Consider the following 13599-nt stretch of genomic DNA (forward strand, 5'->3'; position numbering starts at 1 on the left):
GAAACACCAACTTGAAAAATCAAAAACAAACAAACAAACAAAAGGAATAGTCACTAGTGAGACAAGCCTAGGTGGTCTAGAAGACTAAATTGAGAAATTAAGCTTTGATACAATTATTATTTTTGTTTTCTTTTGTTTTTCCAACAGGGTTTCTCTGTGTAGCCTTGGCTCTCCTGGACTTGCTTTGAAGACCAGGCTGGCCTTGAATTCACAGAGATCTACCTTCCTCTGCCTCCCTGAGTTCTGGGATATATGCCACCTTGACCAGTTGACAATATTATTTTGAAGTTAATTTGGAAGAACAAATATTCAATGGTAGTCAAAATATTTGAAAAATGGTTTTTGTTGTTTTTGTTTTGTTTTTGAGACAGGGTTTCTCTGTGTAGCCCTGGCTGTCTTGGAACTCACTCTGTAGACCAGGCTGGCCTCAAACTCAGAGATCAGCCTGCCTCTGTTTCTGAGTGCTGGGATTAAAGACATATGCCACCACCGCCCATGTCAAATTAAAGAAATTAAACTAGTGTTGGATGGGCTAAATGAAAGTCTGTGCCATCAAGAAAGAAACTAAAGTGAATGAGAAAACTGAATATACATAATGAAGGCAACACTTCACACTTAGAGGAAGTAGGTCTTCTTTAGTAAATGGCATTAGCCAGGCATGGAGATTCCTCCCTGTAACCCCAGGGCCATGGGAAAGAGACAGGAGGCTTGCTGGCCAAACAGTCTAGCCAAAAGTGTGAGCTTCAGGTTCAGTGAGAGACCTTGTCTCAAAGAAATAGTTGAAGAAAGACATCTGGGTGTCAACCTCTGGCCTTCACATGCTCCCTCAGGACACATGCACCTGCACACACGTGTGCACAAAAATGAATATGCCACGCACAAAACCACAAAAATAAATAGGTAGATTTCAGAACAATTGACATCCAACTGAAGGAGAAAACTATTTGTAAAGTTTAGCACAGGGGTCTTTCTTATGATGACACTGAGGAGCAAGATCGTTGATTTGACCAAATAAAACTGAAAACTCCTGTGTTAGAAAAACAAAGAAATCAGGCTGGAGGAGCACTGTTTGCTCTTCCCAAGGTCCTGAGGTCAATTCCCAGCAATCACATGGTGGTTCATAACCATCTATAGTGGGATCTGATGCTTTCTTCTGGCATGCAGGTGTACATACAGATACAGCAGACATGTACATTAAACAAATCTTTAAAAAAAAAAAAAGAAAACAAAACAAAAAAATATATTTAAAAAAACAAAGAAATCAAAAGACAAATTGGCAGAAAGTATTGGATTTTATATGGCAACACAGTCTAGTAGAGAAATTCCCCTCCCCCCAAAAAGGTAGGTGAAGTTTGTGAGTGGATGAGCTGGGCGTGGTGGCGCACACCTGTAATCCCAGCACTCAGGGAGGCAGAGGCAGGCAGATCTCTGTGAGTTCGAGGCCAGCCTGGTCTACAAAGCGAGCCCAGGACAGCCAAGGCTACACAGAGAAACCCTGTCTCAAACAAACGAACGAGCAAACAAACAAACAAAGAGAATGTGACTAGACAACTCATAAAGGAAAAAGTTCAAATATATATGTACTCAAATTCAGGAGACTTCCAGGAGACTCTGTCTCCCCACCCCCCCCCCCCCCCCCCCCACCCCTTCTCACCCCCACCCCACCCTGCCCACCCCGTGAATGAGAATAGCTTCTGTACCTTACAGTTGTCCACGGTCCTGCTTGCCTCCTCCCAGAGGCCAGCCAGTTCAAGAAGCAAGAACCACAGGCCTCTGAACATTGGACAATACCAAATCTCCTAGATGGGGTACCAAATGTCCTTAGTGTGGCTGAAATTTGACATGATCTGTGAAGGCTTTTTGCTGCCTGCAAACTGCTGGCATGAAACTGGAAGCATCTGGCAGGGAATGCAGCTGCATCCTGGGTCAACAGAAACAGCTAAGGAAGAGACAGGAAAGGCAGGGAAGGCATCACACGAAGCAAACATTGTCCTTTATGGTCAGGGCTATGAGGACAGCATGAAGTATGGGAAAGAATGGAGTGAGGGCGCATGTTTACAGCAGCAGAGAGGAGAGGTGGCCTTGTTTAGGGACTTTTTTTCTCAGACAGGGGTGCCTTCACGGTTGTAACAAGAAAGTGTTAAACCCACTTTTCATTTACAAGGAAATCCTGTGTGTTGTTGGTTTTTTTTTTTTTTTTAAGATTTACTTATTATGTATACAGTGCACATTAGATCACATTATAGATGGTTGCGAGCCACATGTGCTTGCTGGGAATTGAACTCAGGACTTCTGAGCCATCTCTCCTGCCCCCTGTGTGTTGTTTTTGAAACCAGACTCACTCTGTAGTTCCGGCTGGCCTCCAACTTCTGGCAATCCTACTGCTTCAGCCTCCCAAGTATCAAGGTTATAGCCAGAGCTCACCACGCCTGCACAGACCTGCTTGCATTTAAATAAGGAGGACAATTGTAGTGCCTAGGGTGGGGGATGGTTTGCTGGTGTACACTGGACAGTGAGAGGTGCCAATGCCTTTCCCGAGTTAGCTCAGAGCCCCACCCATGTGTAAAGTTCATTGTGTGCTAGAACATTTATCTCAAGTAGTGACCAGGACAGGAACAAGTCATGAAGTGTGGTCGTATTTAATGCTATCACAAGTGCTTATTTGCATCGGTTGCTTCTACCATTTGGTAATAATACACATTTAAATTACTTTGCCCAGAAAACTGATGGGCAGAGATTTGCCTGAGTGAAGACAAAATTGGTCAAGGCTGGATGACAGCCACTAATAGTGAATGTCTACTGCAAATAAGCAAATCAGCAAAGGGGTGTAAAGTAGACCAAATCCCTGAGCCAGAAATAATAATTCTCAGGAAGTTCTGCTAGGAAGCGCTGGCCTTACAAGCATGGCCTTTCATTGCCTTGGGAAGGAGTCAGCCATAGATTTCCCATCGGCCTTGTTGGAAATCATAGAGTTGGTATTTGAGCTCTCTTGGCCCACACCAAAAATAGGAAACCTATAAAAGCTGGGTTTTCTCCAAAGTATATCCTTTATGTTGAAAGCTGATATACATGAAATGAACAATATAGACTGTCATAGAGTCTCATCACTCAGTTTTTAATGTTTTCCCAAATGTCAGTAAAATGTCTCCCAAATGCACTTTTTTTACATAGTGATTTTGGTACCCGCCCCCCCCTTGAGAGTTAGGTCTAATTTATGGGTTAAATCATGTTCTCCAGCAATTTCTATGATCCTGTTAGGGGAATAGGATATGTTTTGTTTGTCTGTTTTTTGAGAAAGGGGCTGGCTCACCAGCACCCATCCCCCATCACCAACCCCCACCCTGCAACCAGGGCCACCTCTTCTACCCTGCTGCCCAGGCAAGATGGCAGGACCCACTCTCCTGAGTGTTGCAGCAGGTAAGAGGCAGGGACAGCTCTCCTGCTCTCATGGCTGGCTCTCCCACCCTGGTGGCAAAGGGCAAGGGTCGGGGAGGGCATCTCTCCTTTGCCCATGCTGCAGAATGGCAGACAAGTTGCAGGACCAGCTCTCCCACACTCACTCCTTTGGTCCAGCTAACAAGAAACACTCACATCCAGGACCGGCTCTACTGTGCTGCCCAGGTGTGCTGCCGCCCACAGCCCACTCTGGAGTACTGCAGCCAATTAGGGGCAGGGACAGTTCTCCTGCTCTGATAACCTCAGGGTCAGATTTCTTGCCTGCTATAGGTGGCAAGGGGTGAGGAGGGGCATCTCTCTCTCTCTCTTGCCCATGTCGCTGCACAGCAGACAAGTGACAGAGAGGGGGGCGGCTCTTTCAAGATCACACCCTCAGTGCCAACTCACCTGAACCCCCTCCACCACGGTCAGCTCTTCTGTGCTGCTCAGTTGAGATGAAGGGCCCGCTCTCGCAATTACTACAGCTGATGAGGTGCAGGGCGGGCTCTCTGCTCTCATGACCCCAGGGGCCCCGTCTTCCATCTGCCTCAGGTGGTGAGAGGCAAGCGAGGAGGAGGGTAATCTTTCCCTCATCCACGCTACCTCACACCACCGAGGGGTGGGGCCAGCTATCTCGTGCTCGGATCTTCCCGGCAGGCACCCCTGAAACTCCTGTAACGTGCAGGGCCGACTTTCCTGAGTACTGCAGCTGGCTAAGTGTGTGTGTGTTGGGGGGACAGCTCTCCTGCTCTCATGCCTCTAGGGCCTGCTCTTTCACAAAACCCAGGTGAGGCAAGGGGTGGGGCCAGTCCTGCACGCTCTCAGACATCAAAATGTCCCCTAGTGGCAGCCCAGACCAGGGACCTTGGGTGGTAACAGACCCCTTGCTGCTGCAGGGCCATGGACCCAGATGTGGTCCCCGGTGGCAGCACAGGTAAGGACCCCACCATGGTCCTAGGTGTCATCACCGGCTAGTCACATCAGCCTCTTCCTCACTACTCTCAAGTCTCCAGGTCTGCCTCTCTTCACTGTGCCCACATTCTTCCTCTTCTGTTTCTCTTCTCCTTCTCCACCACTTACTTGCTCCTCTTAGTGATGTCCAGGGTCTCTGAGTGCCTGGGGTTGTCCCAGGAGTGGTCTCAGGAGTACTCTGCCCTGCTCCAGCATTATGGTGATGACCAGGGGTCATCTCGGCCATGGCATGACCCTCCAGGCCTGCAAAGCACCAGATTGGTGGTCATCTCAGGCCAGCTCTCTGTCCAGATCCCATAGCACCAGTCTGGTGGTCATTTTGGGCTCCCTTCTTGCTTGGCCTGACTGAAGGGCCCTTTGAAAGGGTGGTCTATCTCAGGCTCACTCTCACAAGCAGTGCCAGGTGGGGTCCTAGTCTCCAGCTTGCTGCCCATCCTGGGAGCCTGTCTGGGCCTGCCTGGTTCTGGTGGTCTCAGACTTGCTTTTTTTTTTTTTTTTTTTTTTTTTTTTTTCCTTTCAGGGAATATTAGGCTTCTAATCATTTGCATGTTCGTAGGTCAGAACACTGAGCATAGACATAGCCTCTCTCGCCACCTACTGACATACATGTGACACAGCAGCCACACCTGCAATGCCTCTAGGGGCAGGCAAAGCAACCTCTTAATTGCAACGCCCTGTAAAAGGGGAAAAATAAATAAATAAATAAATATCAAAGGATATACTTACAACAGACAATGCCACGGAATATACATTGCCATTTTAAAAAAAGATTTATTTATTTATTATTTATGCATTAGTCTTCCTGCATGTACAGCTGCACACCAGAAGAGGATACGCAATGTCATTACAGATAGTTGTGAGCCACCATGTGGTTGCTGGGAGTTGAACTCAGGACCTTTGGGAGAGCAGCCAGTGTTGTTAGCCCCTGAGCCATCTCTCCAGCCCACATTATTGGTTTTAAAAGAAAGAAAGGGGGGCATAGTGAGGAAATACTGGACCAAAGCAAGACAGAAACCCAGTAGGACAAACTCCAAATCCTGTAAGGCCATGCCCAATGTCAAAGGGCTTAGATGGCTCTTCCCTTCTACCCTTGCTGCCTGCAACACACTTCTTAGGCTGGTTCTGCTTCCTGCTTGCAGCTCTCCTTTAACAGACATCTCACAGCTCCAGCATCTCCAGCATCTCCAGCATCTCCAGCATCTCCAGCATCTTGGGGTCTCTGATGCTCCAGCGCTCACTTTGACAATTTCACAAGACAGCCTTTCCAAAGACTCCTTTGCCACACCTTTGGCTTCAGTGGCTCTGGGGATCACTCAAATATATAGCCTGGGAGGGGGGCGTATTCTCACTCAAACTGCCACAGCATTCATCTTTATCTGATTTCTTTCTTTCTCTCTTTTCTTTTCTTTTTTTTTTTTTTTTTCTGTGTAGTCTTGGCTGTCCTGGAACTCGCTCAGTAGACCAGGATGGCCTCAAACTCAGAGATCTGCCTGTCTCTGCCTCCAGAGTGCTGGGATTAAAGGTGTGCTGCTGTCTGGCTTCTTTCACTGGGCAAAATAAGTGAGATTCATTCATGTTGTAACATGTACTGATAATTCATTCCTTCTGGTTGGCAAGTAGCAGTGCCCTGTATAGAAACACTCTGGAGTTTATCTATTCACTTACTATGGATCTTTGGTTTTTTGTTTGTTTGTTTTGTTTTTTATTTGGGGTTTGCTTTAGTTTATTTTTCTGTTGCTGTGATAAAATGCTCTGAAATAAGCAACATAAGGGAGAAAGGGCTCATTTTAGTTCACAGTCTAATTATGGCCATGTGTCCATAATAGTCTATTATGATGTTATAGTCCATAATAATTATGTCATAGGTGCTGTCTTTTTTTTTTTTTTAATGTATACAGTGCTCTGCCTGTATGTATGCCTGCACTCTGGAAGAGGACATTAGGTCACATTATACACGGTTGTGAGCCACCATATGATTGCTAGGAGTTGAATTCAGGACCTCTGCAAGAGCAGCAGAGCTCTTAACAGCTCAGCCATCCCTCCAGCCGGTGAAGTGCTGTCTTGAGGGTAGACATAGAGGTTATAGTGAGGCTGAACAATGGGATGGAGGACATACCAGTACATTTTAAATACATCCATCTGTCTGTCTGTCTATCGTCTGCTTATGTATCATCAATCTATCTATCTATCTATCATCTATCTATCATCTATCATCTATCATCTATCTATCTATCTATCTATCTATCTATCTATCTATCATCTATTATCAGGAAAGGCTTTATTATGGCGTTATAAGCACCCTTTTTACTTTCAGTATGTCTTCTACACAAATGGAAGCACCCTTTTTATTTTCAGTATGCCTTCTACACAAATGGAACCCCTAAATCACTTTAAAAAGCCTTGTCCTTTCCAAGTAGAAAACTTTCTCTTCAGAGCTTCTGGGTGAACTATACACGGAAAATAAATAAACCCACTCTTTCTAGGCATAGTACAGGCCAAGTAGTCTAAATCCAGAAATACAAAATCCAAAATGCTCAAACATTTGAGCCACGTTGGACCACTCACTTGCCGCAGCAAATGGAAAATTCCATACCTGACCTTTTGTGGCAGGTCACAGTCAAAACACAAGCAAACTAAAACCACTGCACAAGTCGACTTCCCAGCTGCATAGGTGGATGAGAAACACAGATGTATTTTGTGTTTAAGCTTGGTTCCTAGCCTCAAGATATTTTATTTAGCATACACAAATATCCCAAAACATTAAAAAATAGGAATCTGAAAGACTCCTGATCCCAAGAATTTTAGAAAAAAGTTACTCAACCTGCAATCTATTAAAAAAATATTTGTTGGGTCTGGAGAAATAGCTCAGTGGTTAAGAGCACTGGCTGTTTCTCCAGAGGACCAGGATTCAATTCCCAGCACCCTTGTAGCAGTTTCCAGCTGGAGCTCTAGTCCCAGGGGCTCTGACAACCTTGCCTAGACATACACACAGGCAAAACACCAATGCACATAAAATAAATAAATCTTAAAAAAAACTTTTCAATATTATTATTATGCGTGCTCACATGGGCAGGTGCCTGAGGTCATGGGACAAGCATGCGGAGTCCACCTGTAATCTAATTTTTCAATTCTCTTTATGTTAGAACGAAAGATACTCAGTCTGTTTCCAGGCAAATGACATATTAAATAATGTGATGAAATAGCACATGACAACAGAGCTGCCGCTGTGTGTTCTGGAAGGGTCTTCCTTAAAGGCGGCCCTTTGAATGAAGAGTTTCCTGTAGGAGGAGTACAGGCTTTGAATTCAACTCATGATGAAAATAGCATGTACTTGCCGGTGAGATGGATGAAGGCACCCATGCCAAGAGTGAAGATCCAATTTCATTCCCCAAGACCTACAAGACGGAAGGCAAGAACTGACTTCTGAACTTGTCTTCTGATCTCTACACACATGCCATCACATACATACACACATACATACATACACACACACACACACACATATATACACACAAGATAAATAGAAGTGTAATAAAATTGTTTTTAAAAATGATAAAGTAAATAGCATGTGAATGTCTGCCTTTGGGGCACAAAGTGCAAATGAGTGTCACGGTGAGCCACCAAGCACGCCTGTGTACTGTGTTCAGAAGGGAGGGCTAGTCCAACTCCACTGCGGTAGTGAAAATTCCTGAGTCAGTGCAAATAATTTCTTTGTTATAAAACACAGATTTAGACCTTTGCTGACATCCTGAATTCTTGCGGATTTCTGAGTCCAGCTCTGGGCTGTGGAATGCTTGTTTAAGAAGCTCTTATGCAAGCAAGACCCACCCGGTGTGAGGCCTGGAGACCACTAAGACATGTAGGGAGCAGAAAGAAAGCTCACCCTTCCTCTAGCACACCGAAAGGCCCCGTGTTAGAATCTGGTTTAGTGCATTGTGTCCATGGAATGTTCCAGGTTAAAACATGCCTACTCTGGGGAGATACTGAGCACTTTTGCACTGACCACTTGGCCTTGCTTTGAACGTACTTGCTTTGAAGAAGTAGCTGCGAGTGGGCCTGGCCCACCTCCCTCACCTGAGAGCTAGCAGCCCCCATAGAGCATTTGCTCATCACAGGGAGGTTGCCATGGGAGGGGATTAGCTTAGTGTTAAGTGTGCTATTGCACTCAGAGAATGAGGTGGAGGGAGGCCCCAGAAGGCCAGGAGAAAAAATCAGGGTCATCGATCCCCTGAGGGATAGAGCAGGCAAGAAGGCGTAAAACGGGATATACTGGGGACGGATGTTCGCAGATTTGCTGGAAGAGAGTCTGGAGGAATCTTAAATGTATCTTTTACTGAAGATGGTGTAAAGAATGTTGAGTCTCCAGGTCTCAAAATTGTGAATAAGCTGAGCTTTCAAACCCACAGAGGTGAGTATTAACGACTACATAAAGCAGAAGCTAGCGGTGTGCACTGTTGACATTGTGGGCTTCCTCTGAGAACTTCAGGAAGGAACAAGACGTGGGCAAATGAAGACGTCAAAAAGTTTATTAGATGTCCGCCATGTGCAGAGTGTTTCAAAGAGCAGAGTGAAGGTTAGAAACACGGCCAGAAAAGGAGGCAACACCTCCAGTACCTACCAACAGATGAAGGGACGAGCAGGGTATGTGGTCTATGTGCACAGTGGAATATCGCTCAGCCGTAAGAGATCCTCATCTGTGCTCCCACAGACACAAAGGATTGTTAGTGATTTCACTTCTGCGATGTATCTGGAGCATCCAGAGTCACATGGATGGAAAAAACAGTGACTGTCAAGGGCTGGTGACTGACTGACTGTTTGTCTGTCTCTGTCTCTCTCTGTGTCTCTGTGTCTCTCTCTGTCTCTCTGTCTCTGTCTCTCTCTCTCTCTCTCTCTCTGTGTGTGTGTGTGTGTAGGGGGAACAGAGAGTTCCTTTCATGGGTAGAGATTTCCGTTTGCAATGAACGTTTGCAACGTTCTGGAAATAGGTTGTGGTGATGGTTGCTTAGCAACACGAACTCTAATGCTTCTGGAAAGATACTTTTAAAATGGCTACAACAGAAAAGCTTTTGTGTATTTTATCCCTCTTGGAAACCACAACAAGCCAATAGCAAAAGAGCTCAGGACTTGACCTTGGAAATAGAGAGGAGTGAAGATGATGCAGCCTCAGGAAGGCCAGGATGGGAAACTTGAGTGCACCAAAGGAGTCCTCAGGTGCCCCTCCATCGCATTTGGCTGCAGTGGAGAGAAAGCCTTCAGCTTCTGGACTAACAGCTCGCTGTGAGACTGCCAGGCACAGAGCAGTGGTTTTTTGTTTGTTTTTGTTTTGCTTTTTTTTGTTTTTGTTTTGTTTTGAGCAACAAGTGCTTTAAAATTTTTTATTTATTATGTATAGTGTTTCACTTGCACGTACACCTGCAGGCCAGAAGAGGGCTCCAGGTTTCATTACAGATGGTTGTGAGCCATCATATGGTTTCTGGGAATTGAACTCAAGACTTCCAGAAGAGCAGCCAGTGCCCTTAAGCGCTGAGCCATCTCTCCAAGCCACAAAGCAATATCATTGTTGTTTTGTGGCACGATTTCTCTGTGCAGACCTGGCTTCCCTGGTACTCACTAGGAGACTATAGAGTAGGCCTCAAACTCACAAAGACTCTCTTGCCTCTGCCTTCCCAGTGCTGGGATTAACGGCCACCACCACCACTCTAGGGTGCAAAGTGATGTCATAATGCAGACTTACAGAATGACTCTTCAAAGGAGGGACACTGTCTCAGGTGTCCCCAAAGTTTAAGAAAGGGGCATGTTCTGGCTCATGGATAAACTAGGGAGTCCTTTCGTGTCTTAGGGTTTCTATTGCTGTGGTAAAATACGTGACCAAAAAGCCACTTGGAAAAGAAAGGGTCTAGCTCAGCTTACAGTTTAACATCACAGTCCATCACTGAAGGATGTCAGGGCAGGAACTCAAGGCAGGAGCCACGGCAGGAACTGAAATAGAAGCCACGGAGAAGTGCTGCTTACTGGATTGCTCTGCAGGCTTTCTTAGTCTGATCGCTCATAGCACCCAGGGCCATCAGCCCAGGTGTAGCACCACCTGCAGTGAGCCGGGCCCTGCCATATCCATCAATGAGGAAAATTCAGTGCAGGTACTGCGTCCACAGGCCAAGTCTGGTAAGGGCAATTTCTCAATTGAGGTTTCCTCTCCCAAATGTCTCTAGCTGTCGACAAGTTGACATAAAACTAGCCAGCACATTTAGATTCCTGCCTTCTGAATTTATATACCCAAGTTTCTCCTTAATGAAGTTCTCGGGGCCTGTGGCAGAGACAAAGAATTGAGGCAGAGCCTCCTTCCTTAAAGTAGTGACAAATCCTGTGACCTAGGCTCTGGGGTTCAGGCCAACTGGCCCAAACAGCCAGTGGGAGTAAAACAGATAAACTCAAAATCCAAGGAAACAGCTGTTTCCCTCAGAGGATGGTGTGAGAGAGACCTCACTTACCAGACACTTTTTGCTCCCAAGGAGGTCCTGGAGCCTGGGCCAACCGGAGGGACAGCTACACCACCGCCAGGGGGCAGCTCTGCCGCGCTCCCACATAACAAGGACACCCATCACTTTCTTGGTTCGTGCATGCAGGACATGGTGTGTGGGGGGGTGAGGGGGTCGACCTTCATACCAAGTGGGTGTCTTGTCCACCTCTGGGAAAGATTTCTGCCCCCAGTACTAGCTGGAGAGGATGAGATGGGATGGAGATTTTCCAGCCCTGAGGACAGAGAAAAGCCAGGGAGCCTGCAGACCCAGAGACCAGGCAGGCAGAAATAGGTAGAGCAAGGCGCGAGCTAGGTTTCCAGGCTGGGAAGTTTCCGGACGAAGCAGGTAAGGGGTGTGGGGTAATAGATGCCTTAACTAAAACAAACAAAATAAGTGGAGCACTCAAAGGCGGGCCTTTAGTGACGAGCACACAAATCTGTTAACGAGTTTCGTCCCTACAATGATCCCCGTGAGTTGAGGCGTTCTGAAGCCCGGCAAATCCCCACATTTTTCCAGTCGCTTTACGGTAATTTGCCACGCTTTTTCAAACATTTCCAGGGAAGAGCCCTTTTAACCCTTTGAGAACAGACAAGGACAGTATTGCAAACGGAAGGTAAACTCTCATTTTCTGGACCCCTCTAAGACAAGTCTTCCACGCTGCAAATCATGAGTAGAAAGATGGTTGTAACGTTATTATTAGCCTGAGAACACTTCTTCCTGTATTACATCTTCAAATACGTTGCCACACATCAACCCTCAGCGCGGCGAAAACCATGGTGTTTATTTAGCTATTGGCCGAGCACTTATAAAACTTAAACTTTCGATGTAAAAACGGACTCCTTGGTAAGGACGCCTGTCTGCATCAGCAAAGTACTCGCTGCCTGATTAACAGTGTTGATTAATGTTGGCGCAGGTTAATCGGAGCCCATTACAATAATTAGATGGTCCAGCCATACATCAAACGAGAGGCAATGAAAAATAACGCGTTCAGACGGTAAGGCATTCTCATAGATCTTTCCGAGATCTCTAATAGACTTTACGGGCCATTTATAAGTGGAACTGGTGGTTAGCCATTGGAGGGAACTAAAACTGATTTGAAAAGAAATCTTAGATGGGGCAACAGTTTATTTTTTGAGACTCCATGACGAATGCCAGTTGGAACTAGTCGTTTCAGGAAGTGAGAAATGCTTGGTTGATACAGTGACAGACACAGAACATTTGAGACATTCCTAGAGAAAACAGTTAAATTTGTATTCAGTTCCTGGCAAATGGCCATTTTTATCAGAAAGTTAAACTTGTAAGTCAAAGTTTCCTTTTTGAAATAGAAGTATCTCGGGATATGCAAACATCCAGAAAGCTAGGTTACCAGAATGAATTCGGGTTACACAATTGTCTAGTTTCCCACCAGCTAGAACAACACATTTAGCTGGTGGTAAACACAGGTGTCCTTAAGGCAGTATCATATTTGACTTGTTCCTACTATCTTGCCATCCTGAAGAAAAAAAAAAATGAACCAAGTGAAGTTGAATCCTGTATTTGTAAAAAAAAATTCGTTTCTGTTTGTAAAGAGTGTAAGAAATATGTAGTGTGTTTTCAAAAAAAAAAAAAAGTTGACCTCAAAGTTCATCTTTACTATTGCCGTCACTACCAATCCTGCTTGCGCTGCATTGTGTGTGTGTGTGTTATAATAATTCCAGTGGTTGGAGAGTACTGTGAAATGCTCATTAGAAAGCACCGTTTATTGAAAAGCATAGCGCTCCTTTTCCTAACATGGCAAGAATTTTTTGAGTTACTACTAGGTGCAATTTCTGTGTGTGTTTTTGAGTTTTCGCTAAAAAAAAACAAACAAAAAACAAAAAACAAAAAACCCCACACACTTCTATTTCTTTTCCTCATTCAACCATTACTTGCTCTCTTCCCATGGAATCTGTGAGATCCTCTCATTAGAGTGGCTTAGTTTAGCTGTCAGGACTCTAGGACATTCAATTGCAGATAAATGACTAAACCGGCAGCCCAAACCGCATTTTTATTAACAGATGGCGGAAAACAAACGTCTTTGGAGGAGAACCGAAGGGAAAGGGTTAAAGGGTCAATAAACAATTATTACCGTGCTTAAAATGGGGGATTTCTCATCAGATTCCACAGGCGGAGACTGGCCCAATCCAGGGGAGCTGGGGCGCCCCATCAGACTCTGCCTTTGCCCCCCTAGGTATTCCACGGACCACCTCACACACAGAGTAGTTGTCCCCCCAGTGCGACGGCTCCTACAGTGCCACCAAGAGGTCCCCGGAGTGCTTCTGAGGTTAGGGCTGAGGGCTAATTCCGGAGAAGCAGGCTGGGGGCTTGTGTAGCCCTCAGGTCCAACCACGCAGGCTAGGGCGTGATTCATGATATCCGAGACTGTGGCAAGAAATAGTGGGGTCCAGTCCCCAACTCTTGCTGCTCCCCCTCCTGCGGGTGAACTTTCTCTTCCTGCACGCCTATTCCCTCGTCTTTCTTTCCTTTCCCTGGGCCGCGCTCTGACGTGCACACCATGTGACAGCCCCCCTTCTGCTATAAGCCCAGACAAGGTCCGCCCTCTTCTGGACTCAGCCCTGGCCTCGTCAAGCTCTGTTCCTAGATTCTCACACGCCCCGCGCCCTCTTGGGCCCCCGACACCGACTGGCCCGCCAGG

The 13599-nt window shown here is 46.0% G+C and overlaps 1 non-coding gene across 1 annotated transcript; it reads right to left on the reverse strand.

Moving 5' to 3' along the window:
- Positions 1 to 4929: 4929 nt before the first annotated feature.
- On the reverse strand, positions 4930 to 5055 carry LOC127212538 (small nucleolar RNA SNORA17). Its single transcript, XR_007833577.1, has one exon. It is a non-coding gene; the product is annotated as a small nucleolar RNA SNORA17 (small nucleolar RNA).
- Positions 5056 to 13599: the final 8544 nt, after the last annotated feature.

This window comes from Acomys russatus, chromosome 30, assembly GCF_903995435.1.
Source record: "Acomys russatus chromosome 30, mAcoRus1.1, whole genome shotgun sequence".
In the NCBI taxonomy this organism is placed as follows: Eukaryota; Metazoa; Chordata; class Mammalia; order Rodentia; family Muridae; genus Acomys; species Acomys russatus.